At 41.3% G+C, this 17,982-nt stretch overlaps 1 pseudogene; it reads left to right on the forward strand.

Moving 5' to 3' along the window:
• Window positions 1–443: 443 nt before the first annotated feature.
• LOC131503497 (coiled-coil domain-containing protein 71L-like) lies at window positions 444–1,528 on the forward strand (annotated as a pseudogene).
• The last annotated feature ends 16,454 nt before the right edge of the window (window positions 1,529–17,982 follow it).

The raw sequence follows: 17,982 nt of genomic DNA on the forward strand, positions 1-17,982 counted from the left end.
GCTGTAGCAACACAGGTATGGAACCCTAAGCAAGGAACAGTATATAGGTATTCTTTGAAAGGGTAGAGTAGTTATTTCAATTTGGCTTTCAGTGCGTTGCATGACAAGGCATTTAATTAGCTAAAACCCTCATAGAGTCATGTTTGATTGCAAGTTGTGTGTACTCTCCACCGCTACGTGTCATTTCATGTTAGATGGAATGAATGGAGGCTGAAGCACCCGTGCATTCACCTCTAGGACAACCCTCTTGAACTCGTGAAGAATTATGGGCCTTCTCAGGTAAGATTACGTGCAGGTCTTTCTCAAGGGCATAATCTGAAACACAGCCAAACCTAAGGCAGCTTTGGGCAGCCCACCGTGATAAGATATGCAGACATTGTGACCTCACAAAGCGCCTGGTCTCCTAGCAACTGCGGTGTAACTCTCACAGCCTGCCTCCTGATTTGGCTTCATGGTAGGAAATTCATTAGGGTCCTGAGGCGGCCGCGAAACCTGGCAAGTGCGGCGGCCCCTAGCGGCCTCACATCCTGAGCAGCATGAAGAGGCGGAGGCGCTGGCCCCTGGCGGCCCTGGCCCAGGCCGCTGGGGGAGGAGCCTCTAGCGCTGCAGGAGGGGCCGCGCTGGAGCCGCCTGAGGAGCGGGTGGTGTACATGCGGTGGCAACCGTCCAACTGTCGCCGGCCAACAGCACCAAGGCGCTGATCGACGCTTTCAAGCTATTCCTGCCCCGCAGCACGGAGTTCAGGAGCGCCGACGCGGAGCTCTGGAGCTACCTCTGCAGCCTCAAGCACCAGTTCTCCCCCCACATCCTGCGCAGCAAGGACGTCTATGGCTACCACCCTCCTGACCCTGGCCCCGGACCCCCGGCACCAGCCCCCCGAGGCCCACCTCCAGACGCGACCGCCAGCTGCCAGGCGGAGGCCCCACGGACCCTGGACGGTGGTGGTCGGCCACAGGAAGGTGACGCCCCCGCCTCCGCCGTCCCGCGAGGATAGCAGCCCCCGCAAGCCCGCGGCCTCCGGTCCCTACTCCGGGGTCCGCACCCTGGAGGAGAGTGGAAGGGCGGCCACCCCGACGTTGACCGCCTTCCCCACCATTCGCGTAGCGGGCGACGTGTGGGTCGAGAGCAGCCTGCCAGAAGCGCGGCGCCAGGCGCGCCAAGTCCTGGGAGTGAACCTGGAACCCGTGGTGAGACTCCGCCTCTTCCCAGTGCCTGGGCGGGAGATGCGGGCCACCGCCGCGCGACCTCTCAGCCCCAGGACGGGTTGTGCCTGGAGGGATGAACCACGGATAGCCGGGACCGCGTCCCCTAGTGCACTTTACAGGAGAAGAAGCACCAGAGGGTCCCGGCCCGCGCCCCCGGGATGCGGCGCCGCCTTCTGGGACTCCGGGGCAGCTGTGCCCTCTGCTGCCTCCCAGCACCAGGTCTGCGGAGGGAGGAGACCCCTGGACCGCAAGGGAGGTCCCCTTTCTTCCTAACCCCAGATTGAGATGTCTCCAGGACTGTAGGGGAAGATCCATGTTCTCTCTTGTTCTCTCATTGGTCTGAAGTCTTCAGAAGAAGCCATTCCACCCCCACCACGTCCAAAGGAATTTGGTTCCATGCTTGTGTAATAAAGCTAGAATTCCCTTGCTGTTCACCCACCTCTGGCTCCTCCCGCCTCATTTTCTTTCTTTGTCTCCTTTTTTGACTGCCACTCTTTCTGGACGAAAGATCGAATATGTGTGGAAAGTTGTTGCAATAGTTGGTATTCTCAATACCAATGGCAATAGTGGGTATTCTGAGTCCCACACCTTTCCGAGTTAACTGGATTCCAACGCTTTGACCAAGGATTTTTTCGAAGAATTTCTAAGAAATTCAAGCGTATCACTGTTAATAATGTAAGGATTTGTATGGCTTTGAATGTCATGGGCTCGGTGATTACTAACCAAAAGATTCAAAGTTCAACTGTGTACACATTCTTAAGACGTTTCTAAAGATTTTATATTGAAATGTAATGTTTATGTTTACTGAGCTCCTAAAGGAAATGGTAGACACTCGGGAAGTTTTGTTGAGTAAAATTAACTTGGGAAATTCTTTATAAGTGGGTAAAATTGAAAGTGCATTGAGAAACCACACGGTTTCTATTAAAAACCAATGAGTGATTTTCAATAAATAAATAACTAAATGAATGAATGAATGAATGAATGAATGAATTAAATAAATAAATAAATAAATAAATAAATAAATAAATAAATAAATAAATAAATAAATAAATAAATAAATAAAAAACTGGTGCTGGTTATGGACATGGATGGAATCCACTCGGAATTGACTTGGCCTTGTACTAATCTCACACACTGATCTGGGAATCTTTCCAGGATAATTTATTTTAAAATGGAAATCACGTAGAATAAATGAGTAGGGGTAAGTGTGGTGACTAAAGCTGCATACATAATAGCCGTTGGAATTCTCTGAAGTATTACTGATCTAGAGCGGTGGTACATTTTTTTTTGGCACCAAATACCTGGTTGAGGTTATCTTTGGGCAAAATAGATTTTCCTCACTTGTTTTTGTCGTTGTTGTTGGATAACAGGAAATATCCACATTACCATGCATCACTCTTATAAAAATCATGGCAGTTGGTTAACAGTTTTGCTCCAGGACTTTCCTTTATTATCTTATGTCCATGCACAGTTATGTTAGCAGGTATTGGTCTTTTTGTTTGATAATCAAAGACCAGAGGGATCAAACAGGAGAGCCACACAGAGTACTTTTCACTTTCATGATCGTGTTTATATCCTGTTGCCCAGCATGGAATTCTTGATTATCCAAGTGACCTCAGTTATTGGTGGCAGCAAGACTTAATGGTTTTTAGTCAGTGGTGCCGCAGTCAGATTTTACTGCGATAAAATCGGAAGGGCCAAGGAGTGAGTTTGTACCACTATTCTTTCAAGTTTAAGTGTTCTGCAATAGAACCATCCATCCCAGGCTGAAACATGACCTATTAAATCTTCAAGATTACGGTTTCTCTCTGCTTGGCAGCTTTTTAGGGCAATAATGAGAGTTGTGATTTTTTTTAAATTTTCTTTTAATGTTTATTTACTTTTGAGACAGAGAGAGACAGAGCATGAATGGGGGAGGGTCAGAGAGAGAGGGAGACAGAATCTGAAGCAGGCTCCAGGCTCCGAGCTGTCAGCACAGAGTGCGACACGGGGCTGGAACCCACGGACCGTGAGATCATGACCTGAGCCGAAGTCGGACGCTTAACCGACTGAGCCACCCAGGCACCCCGAGAATTGTGATTTTGACTCTTGGGCTTGTAGAGTTCAAATGGCATAGCTTCCTAATATACAGTTTCCAGTAAGCCTCATATTCTTTTTTTCACTACTCAGTGATAATGTGTTGTTACAAATACTGCCACATGAGTAAATAAAAGTGAATAATTATTTAAAAGATGGAGAGTGTTAAATTATACTCGTTTCATAGGAAGCTTATAAAAATTTTCGTTACTAGCTTCCATTGCCAATGGTATTTCAAATACATAGGTTTTTCTCCCCCACCCTTCCCAAATTAACTGTTTTAGCTAATTAGCCCTTGAGGAAAAGATACATATTAGTACAACTTCCCTATTGTATATAATTGTATAATAATTAAAAATGAATCCAATGACCATATTAGAATGTAAATTCGACATATAGCTTATCGAGGTAGCTTCCCAGAGGGTTTTGAAATTAGATGTAGCTGGGAGGATAACTTAGCTCAGCACAGCTTTGAAACACAACCATTGACACCATGCAGTTATTTGAACTTAACTGAGAACGTTAGTTTTTCCCTGCTATACCTTGTTATTTTATTGCACTTGAACTTGCATTCATGCTTTCGGTTATCTGGGCTATCTGATTTCGGTTTGGATCTGAATGTCCATCCTAAATTCAATATGTTGTTTAGCTGGTCCCGTAAAAAATATTGCCATTTCTAGTTTAAAAAACAGGATGGTAAAAACAAAAAAAAATCTTTGTTTTTGCCTAGTTTTTAGCAAAACCTTGCTGAAGTTTTGTTTTACAACTTATAAAATGTGAAAAAACAACTAATATAGTTGATTCGTATATTAATAGGAAAATGAAAGTATTTTATGTATCCTTTTGGGCAGACCGTGAAAAGGAACTTGACACGGTGGCATTTCTGGTGAGGCATTCATTTACTGTCTTCTAAAAAGAGTCTGAGGTCAGGTTGTACAGATTTTTGAATCTGTACATAGTCCTTTTTCAATCTCGTACCTTTATATCTCATATGGCACAAGTAAGGAGGAAGTTTATGACTTTGCTGTGCTTGAGTGCCTATATGCGATGACTGGCACCTCACATAAGCTTTTGAATTCCTGATTTCATTTTTATCCCCCTTCTACTTGACACCCAGCAACTTAATTTTCCTTACAGAACCAGTGATGTTATAATTGTGGAGAGCAAGCTTCATTGTTGTTTACTGTCACTGTTGTGCTGTGTGTTTTGTCTAAGTTTGAGGACACAATTGTTCCAGTATAATTTAAACCGGTGGCTGACACATATTGATTTGCTGTGTGGAAGCAATACTACTATTGTTCTGAACACTGTTGAATAAAAATGCATGAAACATATTTGGATACAAAGAATTCTGAGCAATTTTGAACTCATAGTTTTTTGGTTTTCCAAGGATTGCCACGGGGCTCTTAAAATGAGTGTTTTTAGTGCAGATATAATTTATATATATAATATTTATATTATATAGTGGGTATAATATTATATAATGGATATATATATATATATATGTATGTATATGTATGTATATATATATGTATATATATGTATATATATATAATATTTGCTTTTTTGGTGTGCTTAAAATATTTTTGGTAGATTGTCATGTCTTACGGGAATTAGAACTCAGTTGTTTGTCATGGAACTGAATTGTGTTCTTGGACAGTTTAATGTGCACTTATGATTAAGATTTACAATTTGCTTGTACTTTTCTTTTTAATGTATTAACTGTAAATACGTATCAGAGAATATACAATGTCTGGCTCTTCTAATGATTTTGGAAAGATTTTGAAATGGAACCTTATGTTTGCATGTGAATCGCAAAGCAATGTGAGAAATTTTTATTACTTTTGTTAACTTCAACATCCTGGAAGCCTGGAAATATGGTTTTTGTGCTATTTGGGGAGTCAACAGTATGTCAATATCAAGTCTGATGATCTAGTGAATCTCTGAGACAATGCTTCATGCCTGAGTCCAAACCATGACCCAGTTTGCCACCATAAAGACTTTAAAACTGCATCAAAGTTCATTTTGAGTCCTGACTCCAACCCCCTTCTAGCAGTGATAGAAAGCCTAACACTCACGTATGTTTATATTATGAAAGAACATAAGTGTGCTGCATAAGAGTAGCAGCAGTAAAGGCTGTCCTAGAGAATAAAGTAAAGCCAGAATTTTCAATACAGCCTAGCGTGTAGACGTAGAGTGCTAGCAAGGGCAGGATTCACAGTATTATGTGCCCTGGATTTGTCTTTGTGTGTGAGTTCCTATCAATAATTGGAGGCAGCAGCGTCCTAACTGTGGATCACATTGACTGCGGTGGGATGAAAGATTGACCACTGGAAACCATTAGAACTGCACGTAAGTTACAGAAATGCTCTGTGCTTTAGCTTCCTGAAGAATCACATGTGGTTAGTAAAATAAACTATTGGACTACTGAAAGGATTAAAAAAGGATGGTAATGGGTGAACACATAGAAAATGCTTCATAAATGCTATTAATTGGAGGCATGTGGGCTGAAAATAAATATATATGCTGAGAGGTACTGGCGAGTTTCACATCCTGAAAATAGAGTGTGGTCTGAGAAAGCCAAAAGACAAATGATGAGAAGGTAATGTATGAGTGGGTTTAGTTGACGAAAGAAACAGCAGGGGGTGAGGTTAATAAAGTTGATTCATTAGGTAGTTTTCACTGTTGGAGGTTTTCTAGACTTCCTTAGATATGTGGGGTCTTTTTGTCCTTTGTTCTGAAATATATTTAAAACACACTGTTATATATATTAAACTATCTGAGAATTTGTACAAATAATAAGAGTTACCGATCACGAACTTGCCAAATGTCAACACGAATTTCATTTTGGGGAAGCTCGGTAATGTTTGCTTTCAATCCGTGTGAGTTTACATGTAGAAAACTAAATTTGAAGCAATATATGTGAGTTTTGTGCTTCCTGTGTTAAAGGAGACAAGTAAGTGCAGTAGTTAGATTTGAAATAGCAGAACGTTGTTACCATAGGGAAAAGAGCGCCTCACAGTTGAAGCATGGACACACTCATCTGTAGATTTGGGTCTAATGCCTGTGACTTAGCTGAAATTAACAATAAAAGAATTTCCCTAGATTGAATTTATCCGGTGTTAAGAAGATCAAAACGGAGCCTGGCTGCAGATTTTGCAAGAGCAATGACTTCTCGTCAGCACTCCCTTGTCTTGGCAATGTCACCTTACACTGAAATTTATAACATGCGCAACATATCCAGAGCCCAAAAGGAAAGCAGTGCTCAGACAATATGGGACAGTATGGCTCCCAAGCAAATTTGCATAAATATTCTAGGGGACTCAAACTGAACTTCTCTTACTTTGAAAGGCATTCATAGAAATGTTAATGTTGAGATTCTTCCAACAACTGAAATTAGTTATGTAAAATGTTTATAAAGTACATGTATTTATATGTTTATATTTATGTTTTATATAATTTAAATATATTTATGTTTAAAGTACATATTCTTTAAATGTTTAGTAGAGACAGTAGAGAAAAAAGGGTGTGTTTTAGGGGTCTGCACTCAGATTAAAATAAGACTACGAAGTATAGTATACATTCAAAAGGACATATATTATTTTTTTCATGTTTGTTTATTTTTGAGAGAGAGACACCGTGTGAGCAGGGGAGGGCCAGATAGGAAGCCACAGGATCGAAGCAGCCTCCAGGCTCTGAGCTGTCAGCACACAACCTGATGTGGGGCTCGAACTCACAAACCGTGAGATCATGACGTGAGCCAAATTTGGACACTTAACGACTGAGCCACCCAGGCACCCAAAAAGGACATGTATTATTAAAAGCATTCTGAGCAGAGCTGGATGAAGTTAAGTTCAATATAGTTGTGGAACCTGCACTCAGTAAACAAGGTTCCAGTACCCCAAGGGACCACCTGTGCCTCTTTCAGTCAAGCTGTATGTCTCCTTTGGGACAGGAATTATTCTGACTTCTTACAGAATATACAACTTTTGCTTGTTTTGGGACGATAGAGAAATGGAATTATGTGTCCTATACCTAGCTTTTTCACTCAAACTTATGTTAGTGATATTCATGTTATTGTGTGTATAGATCCTTTATGCTCATTGGTGTATAGAATTTCATTATATGAATAGTTTACAATATTTCGGCAACTCTTGGTGGACATGTAGGTAGGTTCTGGCTTAGGTTAATTATGAATGAAACTTCATGAATATTATAGGGCAGGTTTGGTGAACATGTTTGAGAATAGTATTTATTTATCTAGGAGGGAATTTGCTGGGCCACATGTCATCCAACTTATCAGCTTTGGTAAGATTCCTCCAAACTGTTTCCAAAATGGTTATACCAATTTACATGAACTTCTTTCTATAGTAGTGCCTGCGTAGTGTCTGTGAGCTCTGAATACTTGATAGCCTTGCCAACACTTGCTAATATGGTCTTTTTCATGTTATCTATTCTGGCAGGTGTACAGATTTTGTTTTTATTTGAGAAATTTCAATCCAGGTATTGTATACAAATAGTTAAACAAAAACAACCCACAACATCCAAATTGCAGATCAGGACCTGCAGTAAAGAAAACAAAATCTTTGTTTCCCCCACGAACACCTCTTCCCCAGAGGCAACACTTTTTTTGTTTTCTTTTTTCTTTTTTTTTAAATCAGGGTTTTTTTTTAAACACGCCATTTTGTATGAACAATTTTAGATTTAGAGAAAATTGCACAAAAAATACAGTTTCCTCACCCCCACTAGTTTCTATAGTACCTTGCACTCGTGTGGATACATTAATTATAAGTGGTGGATGAGCCATCATTGATTGACCCATTATCATTAGACAGATTATCATTACTAACAGTTAGGGTTTATTTTGTGTTATATAGATTCATAAGTTTTGAGAAATGTAAAATGGTATGTACCTACTATTGCAGCATCATACAGAATAGTTCCACCACCCTAAAGTGCCCTGTGCTCCACCTATTACCACTATCTCTCTCCCCCTAAACCCTAATAGCCACTGGTCTTTTTCCTGTCTGTGAAGGTGTTTTGTTGTTGCGGATGCTGTTGTTGTTGTTGTTGTTGTTGTTGTTGTTGTTGTTGTTGTTGTTGTCATTTTGTTTTGTTTTGTTTTGTTTTGTTTTGTTTTGTTTTTCCAGAATGTTATCATAGATGGAAACGTAAAGCATATGGCTTTTTCGGATTGGATCCCTTCACTTAGTAATCCACATTTAAGTTTCCTCCATGACTTTTAAGTAGCTCCCTTTCTCCCTCTTTCCTTCCCTCCTCTTCTGTCTCTCTGCCTTCCTTTCATTAAGGGAGTTTATTTTTTAAAACAGCGTTTGGTTTCCAGAAGAAGACTGGAAAGTGCAGAGTTCCCCTGTTCTCCCTCCTACCCCCCAAAACATAGTGTTCCCTATTGTAAACTTCTTGTGTCAGTGTAGTGCATTTGTTACAACGGATGAGCCAAAATGGAAACTATTATTAACGAAAGTCCCAAGTTTGCCTTAACATTCACTGTGGTGTGCAGTTCTGTGAGTTTTGACAAATGCACAATGCCATGATTCAAAGCATGTCATTGTCTTCCAAGATGTTTCACTGCCATAAATATTCCCTGTGCTTCATCTATTATTCATCTCTCCCTTCCCCCCTGAGTTCCTGGCAACCACAGGTCTCTTTACTGCCTCCATTATTTGAGACAACACTTTTAACTGTTCAAGGTTTATATTCTTTTCTTAGGTATCTTCATGAATGTAAGTAATATAGCATACTGCTGCTTATTGATTTGTCAGTTTTAAGCACCGTCTACTGACTTCCTATGTGAAGATGACGTATAGGTCGCTTAAGCCACCTGTCTTCTCTCTCCTCACCTTCCGATATATTCCTGAACTTCTATCTTTATCCTGTTTCAGTCAGGTCCAGCCAGCCGGTGAGTCACTATCGGTATTTTAAAGAGTTACACACGTGATGGGAAATCCCAGAAGCCAAACAACGGATGGCGAAGCAATCAGGAATTAGTATCGTCAGAAAGCTGTTTCCACCCCCAGGGCTAGAGAAACTCAGATCCATACCTAGCAGGAACTGAGAACATCAGAGAAGAGGCTCTTGGAAAGAAGCTAGAATTTGGAGGGGATAAAATCACTGGTAGCAAGTGGAGCAGGAGAGAGAAAAACCTCTGGGCTTATACCTTCCTCCCTTTCTCCCATCAAACACCCATTGGTCAAACCCCTCTGGAAGCCAGTTGGCAAGGAACCAGGAAACACAGTCTGTAGGAGAAGTGCAGGAACTGGATCTGAGGGCAAAAAGACATAATGGATGAAGTTACATATATGGACCAGTTAGGGTTCTCCAGACACTTAGTATCAATAGGAATTGGTTCACAGGATGACGGAGGCTGAGAAGGGCAGAGCCAGGAGATCCAGTAGTTTAGTTCCAGGCAGACTCCAAAAGCCTAAGAATCAGGAGAGCTGATGATGTATGTTCCATTCCAAGTCTGAGTCTGAAGTCAGGAGACCACTATCGCAGCTTGAAGACACTCAGGTACACAACAGTGGATTCTCTCTTACTCTGCCTTTTGTTCCATTCAGGTCTTCAATCGATTAGTTGAGGCCACCCAGTGTTTGGCAAGGCAATATGTTTTGCTTAGTCCACTGATATACAGATGTTCATTGTACAAAGAAATGTCCTCACAGACTCACTAGAAATAATGTGTAACCATATATCTGGGTACCCTGTGGCTCAGCCCAGTTAAAACATGAAATTAACCATCACAAGATATAATTTTATGCATGTATGTATGTATGTATGTGTGTATGTATGTATGTATGTATGTATGTATGTATGTATGTATGTATATATATATATGTATGTATGCATGCATGTGTGAATGAATATATGTTATTTGAGAGAGGAGAGAGAGAGAGAGAGAGAGAGAGAGAGAGAGAGAGAGAGAGAGAGAGCGCAAGCATATGTTCAAGCAGGATAGGGGCAGAGAGAGAGAATTCGGAGAATTCTGTCAGTGCAGAACCTAATGCTCATCTTAGTCTTATGAACAGTGAGACCATAATCTGAGCCAAAATCAAGAGTTGGATTCTGAACTCACTGAGCCACTCAGGTACCCCACAAGATGCAATTTTAAAATAGAGACCTATTTCCCTTACCTGTACTATCATTTTTCATTCCTTACATTGTAAGATAAATGTCTTCCTCACACTTGCTGCACTTTTTTTCGGTCTCCCATCAGCTTTGGACTTCTGCTTGTCATTGTTGTTAACACTGGTATTATGCTCTGCAATCAAGTCTCTTTAGATGGTTCAAGGTTGATTCTAAAACTTGAAAATTAATAAGTGGTTTAAATTATTGGGATTATTAAATAATATGCAAACATTAGAATTACTACCCTTTTCCTGGAGTCCTCGTAACTGCTCAATGAGGACATCTCTGGGATCAAGTTGAAATGGGTCCTTTTTCTTTGAATTCCATCAGTGCTTTAAACCACGCCATGTTTCACTTGGCTCATTCAGACTAAGACCATCTTATGGATATTTTCTGGTTCTCCTTAGTTTTCTAATTGCACTTCTTTGTTTTATTGCACTCTTTCAGTGTTTTCAAATCATGCCACTTATGACATCTTCCTGTCAACCTCAGAGGTCTCTTACTAGACCCTTCTTTTTTCCTGCCTCATTTAGGTGGTGACTCAGTAGGTCTGCTTCATAGCTTCCTTCTTGAGATTTTCCTCTGTTACGGTCCCAGTTTCTTTCCATGCTTTCATGTTAATATGGCTATCTGGGAAGTTAGGGAGCATTTAAAAGCCTGGACTCTTGAGCCCGACGGCCTGGGGTTAGACTTTACTTGTTCCACTTACCAACTGTGCAAGTTGGATGTTGGATGAGTTCTTTGGCTTCTTTATAACCCTATTTCCTCCTCTAGAAGATAATAATCGTAACTGTATATACTTTACAAGTTTGTTGTGTGATTAATATGTAATAACATGTGAAAATAACCCATAACAGTGTCTGGCACAAAAATAAACACTGTTAATGTTGGCTATTATTAAGTATAAATTTTCTTTATTTTTTTCTCCCCTCGTTTTGCTGGAGTACGCCTTCAGATAACTTCCTAATGAAGAATGAATAGAATCAAATGTTCTGAGTCTTTGCACGTCTGAAGATACCTTGAGTCCACTCTCAAATTCAATTGATAATTTTGATAGGTGTAGAATTCTTGCTTCTTTTTTTATTTTCTTTATTTTTAATTTTTAAAGTTTCCCTCCACATTAGTTAGCATGTAGTGCAACAATGATTTCAGGAGTAGATTCCTCAGTGCCCCTAACCCATTTAGCCCATCCCCCCTCCCACAACCCCTCCAGTGACCCTCAGTTTTGTTCTCCATATTTATGAGTCTCTTCCGTTTTGCCCCCTTCCCTGATTTTATATTATTTTTGTTTCTCTTCCCTTATGTTCATCTCTTCCACTCATAGAATTCTAGCGTCTAATGGCCAGTTGCCCTTTCCATCGATTATCCCCTAATCACAACACCACTGGAACTACAATATCTGCTCCTTAGAGTGTTTTTGACTCACCATCACTTTCACCTTCTTGTATTTTTCAAAATCATTCAGTACATCTGGCGTATGCTTAAGGAAAAGGGAATGGAGGTCCACCTTTTGAAGGGCATAAAAGAGAATTTAGGAACATAGTTTAGACTGCCACAGCCTGTCTGCTGGCCTCCTATTATTCACTTTCATCCTGCATGAAAAATACCCTCACCCTACCTCAAGAATCCTCCCTCTTAAAGACCCAACCCTTGTAACATCAGCTCAAAGTCCAGGATATTTTTATCTAAATTAGGTCCAGGTGTGAATGAGTCTCCTTGGGTGCACTGGTCCTTGATTACACTTTCAATCTGAAGACCTATCAATGAAGACCTATGAATTAAGCATACAACCAACACGGGCACGTGATAACTAGAAAACACACACACACACACACACACACACACACACACACACAGAAAAAACAAACAACCAACAAAACACAAACATTTCTGTTCCAAAAGAAAGGAAGGAGGTTATCATGTGTCACTGGTCCATAACAATTCTGAAGTTCATCTGGCCCAGGTAGGCAGTCCTTTCATTCGGTCTTAAGGCCTGGGAATGATTTTCCATGGCTCTAGCTCCTCCGGGGTTCTGGCTTTCAACCTCCAAGTCATTCTTCCCTTCTCATGAAAGGTAGCCTGTGTCTACAGCCTTATGGTTGTCTCGGCCTACTTACTGGTTGTAGGAGTTTGTGGGTCCAAAGCCTTCTTTCATTTTACTCTCTGGGATTAAGTAAACCCTTCTCTACCATGGACTTTTTCAAACCTTTATAAGGAAAAACACTCCTAAACTTCAAGTTGTATTGTAACAGAGAGAACCCTGTGCCTCACAGTTTAGTCTGCGAGGGTATGCTATGAGACAGAACACCGGTATTCTCCAAGACCCTTCTTCATTTAGGACACTTTTCTAGCATCTTTTCCCCAACGTCATCTGCTGAGTGAGGTTGGTAATAATTTCACCTTCAATAAGAGTGACATTATTGATGTTATCTGTGCTAAGAAAACATGAAATTGTATTTGAATGGCATTGAGTAAGGGCAAGTAGTATCGGTTAGGGACGTGTTCAGCTGTCATAGAAAGGCTGCCACCAGTGGCATGAACAAAGAGAGTTTTACTCACAAAGAGGCTGTACGCTGTGCCCCATTAAGGCAGCAATGTCATCTGCAGCAGGCTGCTTGGAATGGCAGAGCTGCCAATTTCTTTATGACCCACTACAAAATTTTGGAAAAAAAGGTAGCAGCCGTTAATATAATATTACCAATATTTTTACCACTTACCATCTTCAAGATGCATCACATGTGTGAGCATTTCAAGCTCACAGCACATCTGTGAGGGAGAATTGTTGATGTCTTTTGGAGGTCATTCGTTTTCTTCTTACGTCAAAACTTAGCTGTCATATTTCTAGGACATGTGGCTTCACCAAATCCCCTCCTAGGTTTCCTTTGCTTATCAATGCATCAAGCAAACTCATAGGAATTCTAGAAGTTAATACTTGTGAGTCATGGAGAAACCAGTTCTGCCTTATCAAATCACATTAAATACTCATGCCATTCAGTGTACTCTCAGATGAACCATTGGAAGGTGCTCCTGTATTAGCTTTGTATTTCTGTTGGCAAGAACCTTGCCTCCTAGAGGCACTGTAACTTTCATATCTATTAGTAATTGCCAATGAAGTAGAAACCAAGAGTTTTCTTTGTTCTTGTTGACACGTTATAATGTATACTAAGTTGCCCCGTTTCCTTGTTTAATTTCTTCGCATCATATACCAACTGCAATATCATCACGGAACAATGGTGGCCCCGAATGTAGCATCATCAGCTCTGGAAACTTCAGATATGGCCACGGTAACAGTTAGGGTGGACTCCATCCAGTTCTTGGCCACTTGGGCTTGTCTGATTCTCTCCGTTTATCTACCTCCCACCCCACACCCCCACCCCCAGCAGCAGTGAGAATATGGTTAGTCAGTGAATCTCCAGCAGATCCAGATGCAGACCATTTCTCTGGATAATCTTTATGGTTGACTGTGGCCTGTGTAGCAGCACTGGTTCAGACAGAAACACCTGATTTGGGTGCCATCAAGCAGTATCTGTGCCCTCCCTGAGAAATGGGACAGTATGCATTTCAAACACTTCAAGTCTCCACTTCTCCCTGCAGACTTCTGTGTTTTGATGCTTTCATCCACCTACCAAAGCAACCCCAACTTTATGCTAAAGAGAGTGGGCCTCGTGTGTCCTTTGCAGATTGCAATGCTGTTACTAGTTTGGGTTATCTTAACAAAAACTGGCAAATTATCTAAAAATATAAAATTCTGTGTGAATTTGGAATCCGTACCTGTAGTAAGCCCTCCATGATTCCATTGATTAGGGAGAGATATCAGACCATACTGTAAGAAATCCTGCCTTCGAATGCTACAGCTCTATGGACTTTCAAAGCACTATTTTTCACCTGGTTATCAAAAGTCGTTAAGTCTTTGTGAGTATACATTCAGAGTTTTTTTAAGATCTGGATCGTAGTCTCCAATTTTTCATTACCTTCCTAACCCATTTATTCCCAGAGTTCTCTTCATTTTTGAATCGTTCTGTTGGGCCTTTGACCACACCTGTCAAATAAAAAATTTCCTCAAATTGAATATATGAACATTTAAGAGCAGTCACGTGTTCAGCGCCCAAATATTTTATGATTTCCGTTAGGAGTTTATTCTGTCTGTGGACGGTGAAGAAACAAATGTCTTTTTTTTTTCTTTTATCCCCACATAAGTAAGTAGATGTGCAAGGCAGAATGCTAGGTACTTGTCAAGGTTAATAGGACATTCAGGAGTGTAAATAAGATTTCTGTCATCAAAAAAAGGAAAAAAAAAGATTATTTGATGAATTAAGATAAGCTTAAAAGATGATGACCTAAGATAAGCTAAAAAGCTCTAACTGACACTATGATAAAGCTCATCTTTAAAGCTTGCTTTGTGTACTGATATTATTCCTTTTTTCTTGAAATCTAAAGAAGCTTTTCTCTTTGGCTCTTAATATGAAATGAAAAGAAATTTTCCCCTTATATGTTCTTCTGCCGTTTTTAGGCTGAGCTTTTACAAAAGGCTTTTATGTATTCATTGCTTTTTATCTTCATCCTTTGTCGAAAACAAGCCTTGAGATTGGGAATGATGTGGACTATTTCTAACCCAAGCTCAGAGGACTTAACTTCTCATAAAACCCCTCAACTGAGGAGGCACTGAACTCATATCATGGAGTTCCTTGTGCAGCCCATGGGCAGGGTTCCACTGAAGTAATTGATAGCATCGTGGAGACCCTGTCTCTAGAAGGAACTAACAATAAATAAGGATTTGGCCTTATAGGCTGATTTTCCTAGAAATCTAGGAATCAAGAGGGCCAGATGTGGGATGGTGGGAGAGGGACACTGGAGATGTGCTGAATACACAGGTTCACTTGAAGCCAACTGAGCAGAGGAAGGTTCTGTCCTGGAGGAGCTTGGCTCAGCAGGTGTCAGCTCCCAATTGTTATGCACTTAGTGAAAATACACTCATGAGAGCCTACGTGAAGGATGCCTCCAGAACTCTAAGAGGATTCATTCCTTTCTTATGTCTTTTTTTATGGAAAGTGTCTTGGGGGTGCTTACTTCACCTTTGTGTGTCCACAGTTCTTCTTCCCACTAGTTGTGTTGTCATGAACCTCCTTACATAGCCCTTGCTGCCCTCCTAGACCATGTGTTCCTCATGGGCAGGGCTCACCTTCGCCATCCTTGTGTCGTTACTACAGTGCCAGCCATGTGCAAAGGACCCTGTACATAATGAATGAATGCAATGTGTTTATGGGGTTTCAGTTCCCAATTTTTACAGAAGAACTAGCTGTCTCACTTCAATTTTATGTGTAACAGCAGCAGTCTATACTGGGGATTCTCTCTCACATTCTCTCTTTTCACAAACACCTGCATAATCAACTTTTGATGAACTCTTACCCTTTTGTGATCAGATGAATTGGGTGGAACCTTTGCCATCTCCTACGATCTTATTTGCAACCCAATACCACTTCAATTCCCTATCCTACACTAAATTCTTGCTTAGCAAGAAGCACTATAGTTCAGTGACTAAGAGTGTGGCCCCTGGAGCCAGGCTGCCTGGGATCTAAACTCCTATTTTGCTCTATTTCTAACAGCAGACCTTTGGACAACTTACTTTTTCTCTTTGTTACACAGTTTTTTCAGCTGTAAAATCAGGCACAACCTAGTACCTTCACCACAGAGCTCTGAAATGAATTCAGTGAGGTAACAAAGGTAAAACACTTAGAATAATGCATGGAACCCCCTTAACTGCGAGTCAGTAAACACTCGCCTTTATTAGTGATGTAACTACGTTTTTGACAAAGTCGCTGCTTGCTTACTGAAAACCTCCACGTTGGCTGTGTTGAATGTATAGAACAGGTGAACTATGGAAGGCACCATGTCAGAGTCAGGCTTACTTGGTAGAATGAGGTCCAATTCCCTGATGCTGGTGATTGCAAGAGGATACTCAAGGGCACAGAGAGGCACAGAGAGGCACAAGGCCCTCGGTACAAACCCATACCAAGATGATCAGAAAGCCATAGGAAAACAGAGGGAACAAACTAATTTTACTTTAGTTCCCACCATACACCAGTACAGTTCTCTGCAATTCACACATGTTCCCCTCTCAAGCAAATATAACAGGCCTGTGGGAAAGGTATTATTATTCCCATTTAACACGCAACTAGACTAATGCTTAGAAAGGTTAAATAACTTGCCAAATATCACATCGATGTGGCAGAGCTAGGATTTGAACCAGCACCGGTCACATCCCACTGCCTCTGCCAAACTTTAGAAACATCTTTGGAAGAAGTGAAATACGTTAATCACAATCATGCACTGAATAACATAGGACTGGGTACTATAGGCCCAAGCAATCCCAAGGCGGGAAAAATATTAATTTCCGAAGGCTATTTTGCTTACTGTTATATTTCTCAGAGCGCACAGTGTAAGTGTTCGCTCTTTGAGAAATGAGTGAGTTTATGAGGGAATGGACAGAAGTGTGAATACCTATGCTCATACGATTACACCGTGTAGTTTGGTTGAGGATCTTGGGACACTCTGCCTTACGTCTTCACTCAGCAGAGTAACAGGAACGTTAGAGCTGTCATAGCAGGTGAAAGAGAAGGTTACTTATCATACCACTTGACCCAAATTACTCGTAGGCCAGTTTAAAAAGCAGCACACAAACATAAGACAGTGAGAGAGAGCCAGGAAAGCTCAGAGAGAGCGCGAGAGAGAATCCCAAGCAGGTTCTACACTGTCTGCACAAAGCCTGATTCAGAACTGGAGCTCGCAAACCATGAGATCATGACCTGAGTCGAAAGCAATACAGTCACATGCCTAACTGACTGAGCCATCCAGGTGCTCTCACCTTTGTTAAGATTGGAATTCCCAGGTTTTTACGTAGATAAATGACAGATCTTACAAACAACAACAAAACAGATTAGAAGAATGGTTCAAAACCAAGGATTGGAAGATTGCAGTAAGGACATAATATGTGGGAGTAATCGGAGTGGGTGGGAGGAAGAAAGGGCCAGGGGGCAGATGGAGGCTCTGTAAATGGAAGCTGACATTCTAGCAAAGGTGGAGCCTTGTTACTTCCACTCTTTAACGCCAGAACTTGTTGTCCCCAGCATGTGGTGTCCACTTACCATATGCTTCAGAGCTGGAGGATGGATAAGCTGCCCATTGTAATCAGGGGAAAACATTCCACCCACAGAATTCACTAATTGGCCTGTTCTATTGTGTTTACCCTCTTGCTGGCATTGCTAAAAGCACCTACTTTCTCTATACCACCATAGAACAGGTGGATTTTCCCTTGTCAGCCTTTGCTCGCTTGCTTGTCAGTTTATTGGTCCACCTGTGGCTTTATTCACCACTCACCGAAAACTGACTGAGGGACTCTGTGTGCCAGGCTCTGTTCTCGAGGTATACCCCTGCCTCCATGGTGGTTGTTGGTAATTCTTGACTTCTGGGCTTCCAGCTACTACATCAGGTGGGGCTCTCCATCACCTTCTGTTGCTTTTTCATTGTCATTGGGCAGGTGTCTGCCTGCTTCTTCTCT

The sequence above is a fragment of the Neofelis nebulosa genome, chromosome Y (assembly GCF_028018385.1).
Source record: "Neofelis nebulosa isolate mNeoNeb1 chromosome Y, mNeoNeb1.pri, whole genome shotgun sequence".
NCBI lineage: Eukaryota > Metazoa > Chordata > Mammalia > Carnivora > Felidae > Neofelis > Neofelis nebulosa.